This window comes from Podarcis tiliguerta, assembly GCF_965153285.1.
Source record: "Podarcis tiliguerta genome assembly, chromosome: 9".
In the NCBI taxonomy this organism is placed as follows: Eukaryota; Metazoa; Chordata; class Lepidosauria; order Squamata; family Lacertidae; genus Podarcis; species Podarcis tiliguerta.
Window position 1 is genome coordinate 22,121,053 of NC_139542.1, and position 13,264 is coordinate 22,134,316.

Consider the following 13,264-nt stretch of genomic DNA (forward strand, 5'->3'; position numbering starts at 1 on the left):
GGATGGGGAACTGGATCTGGCCAGAGGGATGGATCCTGACTCTCCCTACCATTTGCGGGCCACTTTGCTCCATCTGATTTGGGATAAGAAGAAGAAGGAGGAGGAAGAGGAGGAGGAGGAGGAGGAGGAGGTGGTGGTAAGGTTGAAAAGCAAGCCAAAAGGCAGGAGCAAAAAGCAAGTGGGTGACTAGAGAAGAACCAGGAGGCAGGATCAACAAGCAAAGTCAGGACAGAAGCCTAACCAAGGATGCAGGAGAATGCCAGGAACTCAGGAAGACCTTTTTGCTCAAGTGAGGTTCTAATGGAACAGGAAGACCTCTTGCACTCCTTCCTGTCCAGCAATATCCAACAGACAGCCTGTATGGGCACAGTCAGTCTAGGGCATGAGAATACTTCGCTAAGAATCTACCATCTGCAGTCCCATGGCTCACTACATGGGGCAACCATCTCCAGATCTCCAAAGCTTCTTTTTTGCTGCTCCCATGTGGCACAGCCCTCACTTTTTATGAGGACCGGCTGTGTCCGCTCCAACCCCTCCCCATATAGCAATCTGGCCCTTAACAGAGCTGGAGAAAATGCAGCTATAATCGCTAACCCCTCTCCTTTTCCATTGAAGGTTCTCTTGCAATGTATTCGAGTTTCATGGAAATGTAGCCATTCCCTTAAGTTATGGGCGCTTGTTTCATTTTTTTCCAGTGAACCTTTGGGCGAACCTATGATCCCGCTATCTAATTTATGTTTCCTGATATGATTCAGCAGCATAATCTTATGATTTATGTGCTTCATTTATAATTGGAGCGTTTTCGATATAATGCATGTTTTTCTCTGTGATTTATGGACTTTTGCCCAAAACGTATGTGCTTCGTTCTCTGATATGTGCATTCATCAGCTGTGCATTATGCCCCTGACGGCACCTTTCCTGGGAAGAAGGTGGGACACCCCAGCCTGAGGCCAAGTCCTGAGGTTAATTGCAATCAATTCACCTTCCATGCAATTACACTTTCATCCACACCGCCTGTGAAGTGAGCATGCTTAACGTGGTATCAGCAGGGAAGCAAACGTGCCTCGTTCTCCTCCCTTAGAACCAATAAAGCCGGCTGTGGTGTACGATTACAGGGGGGAGGGGGGAGGCAGGCCCTGGCTCCCTCCTTTTTAACATTTTCATTCAAAAGGCAGCGAGAATAATTAATTACATCCCCATCGAGCCGTTTAGCGCAAGGCTGATTGCGGCACCATTTCTGAACAATATCCAAAATACTAGTAAATACAAAGGAGGAGGCAACACAGTCATTTGAAATTGAAATGAACACCCTCTAACAAAATAGCACGTGCACGAAAAACCCGCTGATTCTTTAGTGGGGGAACTTGGGCAGGAGGAATATTTGAGAACCGATTCCTCCATACTGTTAGGTCTATTGTGGTTCTCCCCCCCACCCCTGCTCCTCTCTTCTACTTTTCTCTTGCTGTAAGTGGCATTTGCATTAAGAAAATATCTCAGGTGCTATTGATCTTTTATTCTGTTTGCAGCTGGAAGTCGAAATTTGAAATTGCTGACTTCACAACTCCTCATCTATCACAGGAAAACCTGGGAGGGATATTGGATAACGGTTCTCGTGGCACAACTTCCGTTTCTTGGTCCCCGCTCCCACCCCTACAGACGACACACTTCACAAACTTTCCAAGGTCTTCAGCTCTCCAGAGAATCTCAGAGCTACTCATTCAAACCACAAAACCACTAACTACATTGTCTCTTGGATTTGAAATAAAAGATATAGCAGCAAACAACTCCAAACGCAAAGCTCTAGGGAATGCAAAACAGGTAGGGATGGTTTTGGTTTCTTTCCGTTTTGATTTCATTTTTCCAATCTTACATTCAGTTCTCCACATTTCTGTAGCAGTTCGATAAATACTTTTTAAAAATCCTTATGAAAATTCATCGGTATTTTGCTGTGAATTTCTCCTACTCTACACTTTTCAACTAATATACACATTCATGCAAGCAGTTTTGGCTCATATACATACCTAATAGATACATTTTTACTAGCTGTTTCCCCTAATAAAATACAATTTACGTTGCTTTCACAGATGTATGCATTTTAATACACATTGTTTGGCTGGAAAACTGTATTGCAAAATTCAGAGAACTGCAAATCTCAAAGGATAATTGTGTTTTGAGTCACATATTGGTTCAAGGAGCGTGGATTAGGTAGTTTATTGTCAAAATGCAAATAAAATTGAATTGTAGGGGAAGGCTTGGTAGTGAGGAGAAGGGGCATAGTAGTCTAAGATACCTTCAGCCTGTCTAATCACTCGCTGGAGGCACCAGAGTAAGCTAGTTGAGGCATCCTGCATCATGGCAGAAGCCTACACTTGCTGTTTTGCAATTTTATAGGAGCTTCCATGCCACCTCTTGCACTTCATTCAAATACCCCTTTGCTGTAAAGCTGTTGGAGTAAATACCCACCCCCATGAGTTCCCCTATCATGGCTGGTAGCCATGGCTCTGCCTCCTTGGTTGAAAGTAGAAATGCTTCTGAATACCACTTGCTGGAAGACATTGGACTCGGCTCTTGTGCTTAGGTCCTCCTTGCCAGTTTCCCACAGGCCTCTGATTGGCCTCTGTGAGAACAGGATGCTTGACTAGATGGGCCAATGGTCATAACCCATAAACCTTGCTGCAACTCATCCTATGCATCCTAAGCAACTGCATATTGATTTCCTTTTTATCCCTACTTCCTCGTCCCTCTTCTTCCTCTGATGCTTCCCCTGCATCCAGCTTTAAGTCGGAAGCACCACAGGGCTGGAACCTGTCCTTGCATACTCTGTCCAGCACTATGTGTGCTGATAATAATAATAATAATAATAATAATAATAATAATAATAATAATAATTTATTATACGGTGCTATATAAATGGTAAATGGAAATAAAAATAATAAAGGGGTGTGAGATGGTAGGCAATCCTCAGGATAACTTTTGCCAGATATTGCTGCACTATCTGCAAGTACGGAAGGGGGAATCTGCTAGTTCCAGTTTCTCTTGGTTTCTCATTTTTCCGGTTATCCCCATTTCCACACCAGTTTGTGGGGATTCCCCCCACCTTCAAAATTCTTATTAAAATTCATCAGAATTTTAGTATTTCTTTTATTATTATTTTTAAGACATTTCACCTCACTCAGTGCAATCCATAGCAACTTACAACCAACCAAACAGACAAAAAGAAAAGAAACCCCACTCCATCTGGATACGTTAAAACCAAGAGGGAAAAGAAATACAATAAAAACTCCCTGCCCACTAATGTATACATTTTTGTATGCAGTTTTGTTTAGCATATGCAGTTTGGCAAGAGACTATCACGAATTTCTGTGTGTTCTTTTCACCAACACTTTGCATCACTATATACACTTCTCAGTCATGTGAGTATTTTGTACACATTATTTGGTCAGGCAATTGCATCGCAAAATTCAGAATAGTGCACATTTTGAAGGATGGCTGTGTTTCATGGTATATGTTGTTTGGGGAAGTGTTGATAAGTTAACACTAAAATATGAGCCATGCTGCCTTTCTCCCCACTGTCTCCTCTGTAGCCTGAGTGAGGAATGTCTTTGCTTGCTGTCCTCCTCCTCCTTCTCCTCCCACCCCTATATCCTAATTGTGCTTTGTCTCTCCCGCAAATAGTTTCCACACCCATTGGCTGTGCAGCCATCTATCATCGAGGCCACCATCCGGCACGGCCCTTGCCCAAGCAGCCACTGCCTCCCCACCTCCCTTCCCTCTGGTAAACACAACACCCTGAAAACAAATCAGTCAGCAGGGCTGCATTATAGCTCAGGCAAAAAAAAGAGAGAAGGAGTTCTGTGCAGAGCCCGAAATCTCTGCAGACTGGAGATCAGCTTCTTTGCGCTTGATGACTTGGAGATTGATTCGGTTCTCCCTTCCCCTCCACATGTCAGAAGGACTTAGTGGTATTTATTTGTTCCCTGCTCCTTCCCCTCCACCTCCTCCCTCTCCCACCAGCCCTCCCCTTTCCCTCCAGTCAGCTCGGTAAGCATGTATGAATGAATGGATGGATGAATGAATGCCGAGCCTTGTACAGGAGACACCAAGAGGGAAAAGGAAGGGAATTCTCCAAAAAGCCCGAGCAAACAAACAGTTAGCACTGTAAGCGGCTCTGTGCTCGGGCTTCTCTCTTTACATGAGACTTGGGAGGAATTTTGCCGACCTGCCTGCAAAAAGAGCCATGTCAAGCCAAGGGGTTGAGGGAGCTACGCTGAAGGAAGGCACAAAACTGTTATGTTTCCCAGAAAGGTTGAACGCTGCTCCCCCTCCCCCTCCTCCACACACACACACACACCCTTAATGAGGCCTTTTCTCAACAGCCCTGGTGCTCCTTTACCCTGCCAAAGCCACAGCGTTGCAACGCACAACGGTAGCAGAGAGCAGTGATTTCGAGTGATATATTTTTACGGCTAATAGGAGGGGGAGGTGCCTTTTGAGGCAGCTCAGCCAGGCCTTCCTTCCAACTCAGCAGGGATTTCAACATGTCGACTTCCACGGAAAGTCAATGCATGGGTGTGGATTGGTGGGTCGTCATTTTGTCCTCAACTAAAAAGGGTGGGGGGAGAAAACTCCCCACCTTCAGCACAATCTCTCCTTCCTGGCTCTCCCTCCACCCACCGCCATGGGCCCTTTACAAAAGGCATCTCTATATTCTCTGGTCGCTTTTTACAACATGGGCACTCTCACAATCTGGAACGGCAGACCACACACACACACAAAAAAAAACTCAAGGAGTTGTTTATGCATTTGCGTTTGATTCCCACGCATACTGTACCCATTGTTCTTTCAAGCTTCTCATGAAGATAAAATGCATTTACGATCAAGGAAGGAATGTTGTCAGCCCAATATTACCATAACAATAATGGTCACAAAAACAACAATATTTTTTAAATAATAATCATAATTATATCCCATGGAAATTAACTACTTATTTACCTACACAGCTATCTAGCGGGCAGGGTATTAAATTATCCTAATCTCATCATCTCCCTTTGTGATGCAGCTTTAAGGTACACCATGAAGAAGAAGAAGAAGAAGAAGAAGAAGAAGAAGAAGGAGAAGAAGAAGAAGAAGAAGAAGGGTTTGGATTTGATATCCCACCTTTCACTCCCTTTAAGGAGTCTCAAAGCGGCTAACATTCTCCTTTCCCTTCCTCCCCCACAACAAACACTCTGGGAGGTGAGTGGGGCTGAGAGACTTCAAGGAAGTGTGATTGGCCCAAGGTCACCCAGCAGCTGCATGTGGAGGAGCGGAGACGCGAACCCGGTTCCCCAGATTACAAGACTACCGCTCTTAACCACTACACCACACTGGCTCTCAGAAAAGCAGAAAAGGACCATTTCTTCACGAGTCTGAACACTGGTCCATTTAGTTCAGTATTGTCTACACTGATTGTCAGCGGCTCTCCAGAGCTTCAGGCAGGAGACACTCCCAGCCTAACTTGGATATGTCAGGGATTAAAAATGGAACCTTCTGCATCCACAGCAAATGTTCTACCACCAAGCTGTAGCCCTTATCCAGACACTGTTCTGTCACCAGTTTTGAAATTAGCTTCAGCAGTCAGTCCAGTAAGCTTCTGTATGTGGAATGGGATGTGTGTGGATTCTCACCCTTTGCCTCAGACAGCAGAATGTCTTGGGTCAGCCCTGGATGCAGTGCAAGAGTGCAAAGTGTTAAGCATTTGCCGAGGATTAGAAGTACACTGGTAGAGTGGAGTTGGGGGAATCTGTGACTGCCCAGATGTTGTTGGACTCCATCTCCTATCAGCCCCAGCCAGCATGGCCAATGATCAAGGGTGTTGGGACTTGTAGTTCAACAAATCTTGGGGGGGGGGGCGTAGGTTATCCACTCCTGCTGTAGATGAAGTAATGGCTTGTACTTTTGACTTTCTTTTGCTCTTTTAACAGGCTATGTTGGCACTCCAGTGGAGAAGGGATTGCCCTTTAAAGATCAAGCACATGACAAACACATTTTGAAACATGTGCCACAATAATGATGGGGAGGAGCATTCTCCAGCAGGTGCCTCTTTACATAGCACTAGCGAAGGGAAGAACTGCTTTTCCCCAGCAACAATTATGTGCAACTAGAGAACAGAGGGGAAAGGATGGAGCTTCAATGGAAGTGTAACCTGGATGGAAGATGTCTCTAGGCCCAACAATCAAAGGATACAATGGGCACAGTCGTCCGTCCCCCCCATAGTTGCCTGCAGGGGTGCCAACTTGAATAAAATATTGGGGAAGCCCATGTAAGCCCTCCCCTGCATAATCATGACATGGTGTACACACACCATTTGAATGACAATGCTAATCAACACTGTAGCCTCCTGGCCCCCTCAAATATTTTATTGGGGGGGCAAAGACACTGCAGCCCCTAAGAGGAGGCTCCTGTATTTTTCTCATGAAGCAGGATGGATTGAATGTAGGGAGCTGCCTAACAGTAGAAAGAGACAAGACAAGCAGAGGAGTAACAGGAGACATGCTGGGATATATAGTCTGGGATGGAGAGGCAAAGTACTTCAAAAGTACTGTCAGGGGTCAATATGCCCAGGGATATTGCCCAGGGATCTCCTACTTCAGATTCCTTCTGGTGGATCCTTAACTCTTCAGACAGTGAAGGACCCTTCTCATCTCAGCATCCCCTTCGCAGATGCTGCACCTGTTGGTCCTCTTCTCTTGGTCCTCCCAACTTGGTCCTGAGGCTGGAGCCTCATTCTTTCCTCCCAACCTGTCTCATCTTCTCTCCCAGCTGTTTCTCTCTTTCTTCTGCTCCAGCAGCTTCTCCAGCAGCTGAGGTTTTCCCTCTGTGGAATCCACTTATCTCCTTTCCCCCACTTTTTTTGTGGTCAGCACAATCTCTTCCTCCCTTCTGTTTCCTCGCCCACTTGTGCTGCTGCTGCTGCTGTACTCTCCTGTCCCCAACGGCCACCATTTATGGAGCTGTGGGGTGCCTACCCCACTGCAGCAATGCATATCTAGCTGAGCCATGTCTACACCTGGCTGGACTAGAAGAAAGATGCCACAAATTCTGATAAGAAGTGCCGATGCTTGGGTCCTCACAATACAGCCAAGACACTTGGACTGACTCAAGAAAATGACTGCAAACAAAACAGTGCAGAGACTTACACTGCAATACAGTGGTACCTTGGTACTCGAACGGCTTGGCGCCCGAACAAACCCGCACGCCACAAACCCAGAAGTAATTGTTCCGGTTTGCGAATGTTTTTTGGAAGCTGAACGTCCAACGCAGCTTCTGCTTGAGTGCAGGAAGCTCCTGCAGCCAATCAGAAGCCACCCCTTGGTTTTTGAATGGTTTTGGGAGTCAAATGGACTCCTGGAATGGATAAAATTCGAGAACCAAGGTACCACTGTAGTATCTCCATTGGGAATGAATACAGTGGAGCTTAATTCTGAGTAAGCTTACGTAGCATTGCCCTGTTAAAGATGGGGGGCGGAATCTAAACCGACTGGAAACAGGTGAGATTGTAGCAGGAGGCACTAGCAGGGTACAGTGGTCTGGATGATGTACAGACAAAGTTTTGGCAGTAGTTATCAAAAGGAAATAAGAAATCTTGGAGATGCAAATTTTTTTTGACTAGGGCCTGAAGGCAAAAGGTAAAGAAAATGCAAGAATCAAAGGGGGTCAATCACTATGGTCCAGACCCTTTTCAGAATATGAAGGTTAGCATGTAATTGTCCTGACTTTTCATTTGAAATCTGGGAGGAAAGAGGAGGGCAGAGGAACCATTAAGGAAAATAAGATAGCAGTTATATGAAGATGTCCATGGAGATCAGACTAACGGGGTCTTATTTTCCCTCCCCACTTAAGCAATATCTCACTTTTGCATCAATTTTCTAAAATAGAAGTTTTGCAGCACCATAATCTAGCATGGACGTCTTTGAATTCTCCATGAAATGATATAGCAAATCAGGTGTGGTTTTAAAGGTACTATGCAGATTGATATCACTATGGAGAAATAGTATTTTCCCCTAAGAATTTAATGCTTTTTAAAAACAACAACTTAACAGCAGCTTTTCTTGTCTACAAATTTTGCACATGCTAAATAACTCCCCCTGTTGGCCAGAGCAGATAATTCCTCCAGGATAATATTCTGTTCTTTCTCAGCCAATGCAGCTTGAGGGGTGGGGCATTAGTTTGCAGCCTCCCCCGCTGATGTGTTGTGGTTTTGGTGGGATTTAAACAATCACCTGTACAGTGATAGAAAGGCATGTACATTTTCTGCACTCTGGATTGCTGTCATGTGGCTACCAGTCACTCACTACAAAGTCATGATCTCATCAGCTATTCCATCATTTAGGACACTTTGTCAAATCTTTTTCACAGAGAAGCCAACCATCAGAAATAAAAATCAGTGTGTCAGAACCCATATCTGCCTGCTCCTTGTCTCAGTATAGCTTGTTGCTTTCGTGTCACAAATGTTAGATGGTTTCGCTGAAAGTCCTCCTACTCCTTCCCCCCTCTGAAATTTCAAAGTATTGGCATTGAAGATCCACCGGAAAGAAACAGTTTTCTTACCCTTTGTCCTTTGTTGACCTTACAGGTGTCAGCAAAACTGGAACTATTGACAGGATGAGATTCAAATGGGTCTAAAAGGAAAGGGACCACTGAGAATAAGCTGAACAACCCTGAGTAAAACGTAAGGATAAGGAAATATTTCCAGATTCATACGAAACATTTCCATCATTCTGGACACAACTGTTGGGTTCCTGGTGTATCTCCTTAAAAGCATCCTCTGCTAGAGGTTAACCTCCAGGAGAGTTTTCCTGGAACTTGCCTGATCATTATGTTATTTTGATTAATTGCGTGATTTGTCAAAATTTGTCCCCCACAGGAAAAAGACCATTAACAAGTACCTTTCTGGGTGGCGTATCTTGTATATTTATTTGCTCCTAAGACGATGCATCTGTTGCTTTAACGTCCTTTGTTGTCTGAATATATTTCACTCTTCTGTCACAGCGTGTCAACTCTAACCTTTCCTTTTCCTCTCGCAGCATCGCCCCACTCTTTTTTAAAAGAAAAAAAAAGTGCCTGTTTGACACTTTCGTCTGAAACAGCCGCGACAACTCTTGGCATAATAAACTGGCTTTGGAAAAAAATTAAAATTAATAAATCTATTACCCAGAAAGGGCATTTAAAAACTTGGGGGTTCTGTTGTCATTCTCTCAACTCAACATTTCCCAGTACAACTTCTGCTAAATTAACACAAACATTAAAATTCAGACACCAGTTTGGAGGAGGAAGGAGGTAAACCAGGTTTTTATTTCTGAGCAAGAAAACCTTAGATTTGAGCCTATTTCCTCCACCCCCTCCTCTGCCACCTTAATCTCCACGATGCCAGGAAATCTTTACTTACAGATATCTTCCTTTCAGTTTGAATATTCCCCTCCTTTGAAGAGGGTGGGTGGAATTAAAGAAGAGAAAATCGGTTTGCCACTTTTTGTCACGCTACTGGGTGACAATCGGGTTGGCCTAATAAAGGCATTGCCCTAATATGGATTTTGGAATTGCGGCTTTATGTTAAAGGTACATTCTTCTTCCCTATTATAACAGCATTTCCACAATCTCATATGTGGGATAAAAGCGGGGTGTGGGGGGAAGAGAGAGAGAAGGCATGATACGTGTGGAGAGGAGCAGTGCCTTCGCCACCCAGAGAAAGAAGAGCTAAAAGGATTATAAAAGTTTAGATTAAAATGATATAAAATCTAGCATTTGGCTCCAACACTAGTGCCTTGGTCCTCTGTAGCTAATCTGTATGCACCCTGTGACCTCCTCGCAGCGAACCCTGCTAAATATATTATTCCCACGGGGGCTTTCACTGCTGCTTGGTGTCAGAAATCAATATGTATGAGGCGCGTGGATGGGAATTTCTAATAGATCTTGCCTGGCCCTGTGCTGCTTTTCAATATCTGCCTTGGACTATTAGTGCCGGCTCGGTGCCTGTGAAATAACCGAGATAATCTTTTAAGGTGCGCTGTTAAGGTGGAACCTAAATGTTGCTGTTTCAATTATCCCTCCACACACACACACACACACACACACAGCAATTATATAAATCAGCTAACGTTGGACGTGTGTGTGTGTGTGTGTAGCCCCTGATTATAAAAAACAACAGCGCTGGGGATTAGCGTTTTAAAGGCAGCATTGTCTGCTTCGGTTTCCTGGGAAGAGGTGCTGGTGCTGGGGGATGGAGATGTATTTTAGGTTTTTTTGGTTGTGTATTTAATTCTTAAAGTTGGGGGAGGGGAGAAATCAGCACCTTAATGAAGGTGTAACTGTAATGAAGGGAAATGCCTTCCTCCGGAATCATAAGGGAAGCTGGGTGGGGGGAGGGGAAAGAAATCTCTGTCCCAAATCCTGTATGTCGGAGGTGGGGGTGGTGTATAACCGGGGAGAGGGACAGCAAGATTGCCTTAATGCCCTAGATAATTCATCCATTTTACCTGGGAGCTGTGATTTTGCAGGGCTGTCCTTAAAAAAAAAAAAAAAAAGTTGACTTTAATTTATGCACACTAAAATGATTGCCTGTGTGTGTGTGCGCGCGCGGCCCCCCCACCCCCACCCCACTCTGTCTCTCTCTGGAAGGTGGCGATGGAGGAGGGATTGATAACCACCCAAATTAATTTTTTATCATTATTATACCATTATGTCGTGTCATCATTTATATCCTCCTATCTGCCTGGCTTCCCTGAGTGGGCAGGAGAGAGACAGAGAGAAACAGGGTCATTAACGCGCCGACCCCCCCCCTCCCCCGCCCTGCCCCCAGTAGACTGGGGCGCGCGCGCACACACACACACACACAGGCGAATCTGCTTCTTTTTTCTTCTCCTTTTCCTTCTGGTTTTTTTTTTTAAACCACCATTCAGCCCATAGCGCCGCGACGCTCAGGTCTAAAAGCCCTGTGTACACAGAGAGCGGTGCTTCGTGCTCTTTCATTTCCCCCTCCTCCCTCCCTCTCGCTCCTTCTCCTCACTCTTTGTTTTCAGTTCAATGCGCAGAGGAAGCTGTTTCAGTTCAATGCACAGAGGTGCGGCATATAAAAGCAATAACTTGCAAAGAGAGTCTCTCTCTCTCGCTCTCCCCCTCTTTCTCTCCCACCACCTTTATTGGGAGGAAAGGAGGGAGGTAATCACTAATCCGTGCATACTTTTATCTGCATGCATATATATATATATATATATATATATACACACGCATGCAGCAAAGCTGAGTTGAAATCCCTGCTAAGAGATGACATGGAGAGAGCAGTCAGTCTTTCTCTACCTCCCCCAGGATAGGTTTTCAGCTACATTTGGCTCCCATGCCCTTCTGAGGTTGTCACCCGACCAAAGGTTGATTTGGCACACACAGCCTTATGGATTCCTTCCCTTCCGCCCCCTGCCCCCGCCCCACATCTCTTCTTTCTGCACACTTCACTTAGCACATCACTGTCCACCTGACAACTCTGCAAAATCCCCTTGACTGCTTGTCTGGCCTTATCTGGTTGGGGTGTGTGTGTGTGTGTGTGTGTGAAGGCTATTATCAAGGATGTGGCAAGTTAAGGACATAAGGGCTTGAAGGGAGCGGGTAGCTCAAGACGCATGGAAATAAACCCTCAAAAGTTTTAGAAGTGGGATGCTGCCCCATTGTAATTTCAGTTCAAACTGCAAGTCAAGCAAGGCTATGGCGGTTTCTCAAATTTAGCCCTTCAGTAATCCTGATGCCCCTTTGCAGAGCAATCTTGCTCAGAAGCAAGTGTACTGAGTTCATTGCAACTGCACCAGAATACTTCATTTTGATAGAGCTCAGTCCATACAAGCAAATAAGTGTGCTTAGTCTCCCCTGTTGACTCTTCTCTTGTTTCCACTGTTCTGTTGAGCTGGGTGTTTCCTTTTCAGCTAGGAATAAGTAAGATATCTGGTGGGAAAGGGTCTGTGAAGGCACTTTCTGCTCTTCTTCCAATATGCCTAATGACCTCCAGAATTCAAGTACATAGCATACTTGGTCTTTCAACAAGCTTTTGGTAAAGTATCTCCTGAAAGACTCCTAAGTTTTGCAGTCCTGAAATTAGAGATGATGTCTTCTTGTGGGTCGTGAATTGGCTAAGTTTCAGGAAGCAGAAATAAATTGACAGCTCTCCAAATGGAAGGGTCTAAAAAGTGGGGACCCTCAAGGATCAGTATTAGGACCTCTGCTTCTTAACTTGTTCGAAAATGATCTAAAGTGAGCAGTGTAGTGGTCTGGTTTGCGGATGATAACAACATTGATCAGGGCTCTTAGAACAAAAAGAGATTGTGAAGAGCTCCAGAAAGACCTCTCCAAACAAAGTGAATGGGATGCAAAATGGCAAATGCAACTCAATGTGAACACATGCAAAGAGATGCATGTAGGGCAAAAGAAAAAAGTTCTTAATTTCACATATGTGCTCATGGGATCTGAACTGGGAATGACTGACCAGGAACGAGACCTTGGTGTCATAATGGATGGTTCAGTGAAGATGTTGTCCCAGTGTATGGCAGCTTTGAAAAAGGCAAATCCCATGCTCAGGGTCATTGGGAAAGGAATTGAAAATAAAACAACCACTATCATAATGCCATTATACAAATCTATAGTAAAGGTAAAGGGACCCCTGACCATTAGGTCCAGTCGTGACCGACTCTGGGGTTGCGGCGCTCATCTCACTTTATTGGCTGAGGGAGTCGGCGTACAGCTTCTGGGTCATGTGGCCAGCATGACTAAGCCGCTTCTGGCGAACTAGAGGAGCGCATGGAAACACCGTTTACCTTCCCACCAGAGCGGTACCTATTTATCTACTTGCACTTTAATGTGCTTTCAAAATGCTAGGTTGGCAGGAGCAGGGATCAAGCAATGGGAGCTCACCCCGTCGTGGGGATTCGAACCGCCGACCTTCTGATCAGCAAGTCCTAGGCTCTGTGGTTTAACCCACAGCGCTACCTGCATCATACATTTGGAATAATGTGTACACTTCTAATCACCTCACCTCAAAAAGGATATTGTAAAGTTAGAAAGGGGTGACCAAAATTATCAATGGGATGGAACAACTTCCTTATGAGCAAAGGTTGCATCATTTGAGACTTCTTACTTTAAAGAAAAGGTGAGTAAGTGGAGACATGATGGCAGTTTATAAAATTATGCAGAGTATGGATAAAGTGGGCAGAGAATTTTCTTTTTATCCCCCTCTTGGAACACTAGA

General features: G+C 44.8%; 1 long non-coding RNA gene across 1 annotated transcript in view; it reads left to right on the forward strand.

Moving 5' to 3' along the window:
* LOC310685201 overlaps positions 1–13,264 on the forward strand; it is a 606,217-nt gene that overhangs the window by 543,699 nt on the left and 49,254 nt on the right. The gene's annotated exons all lie outside the window — the stretch shown is intronic.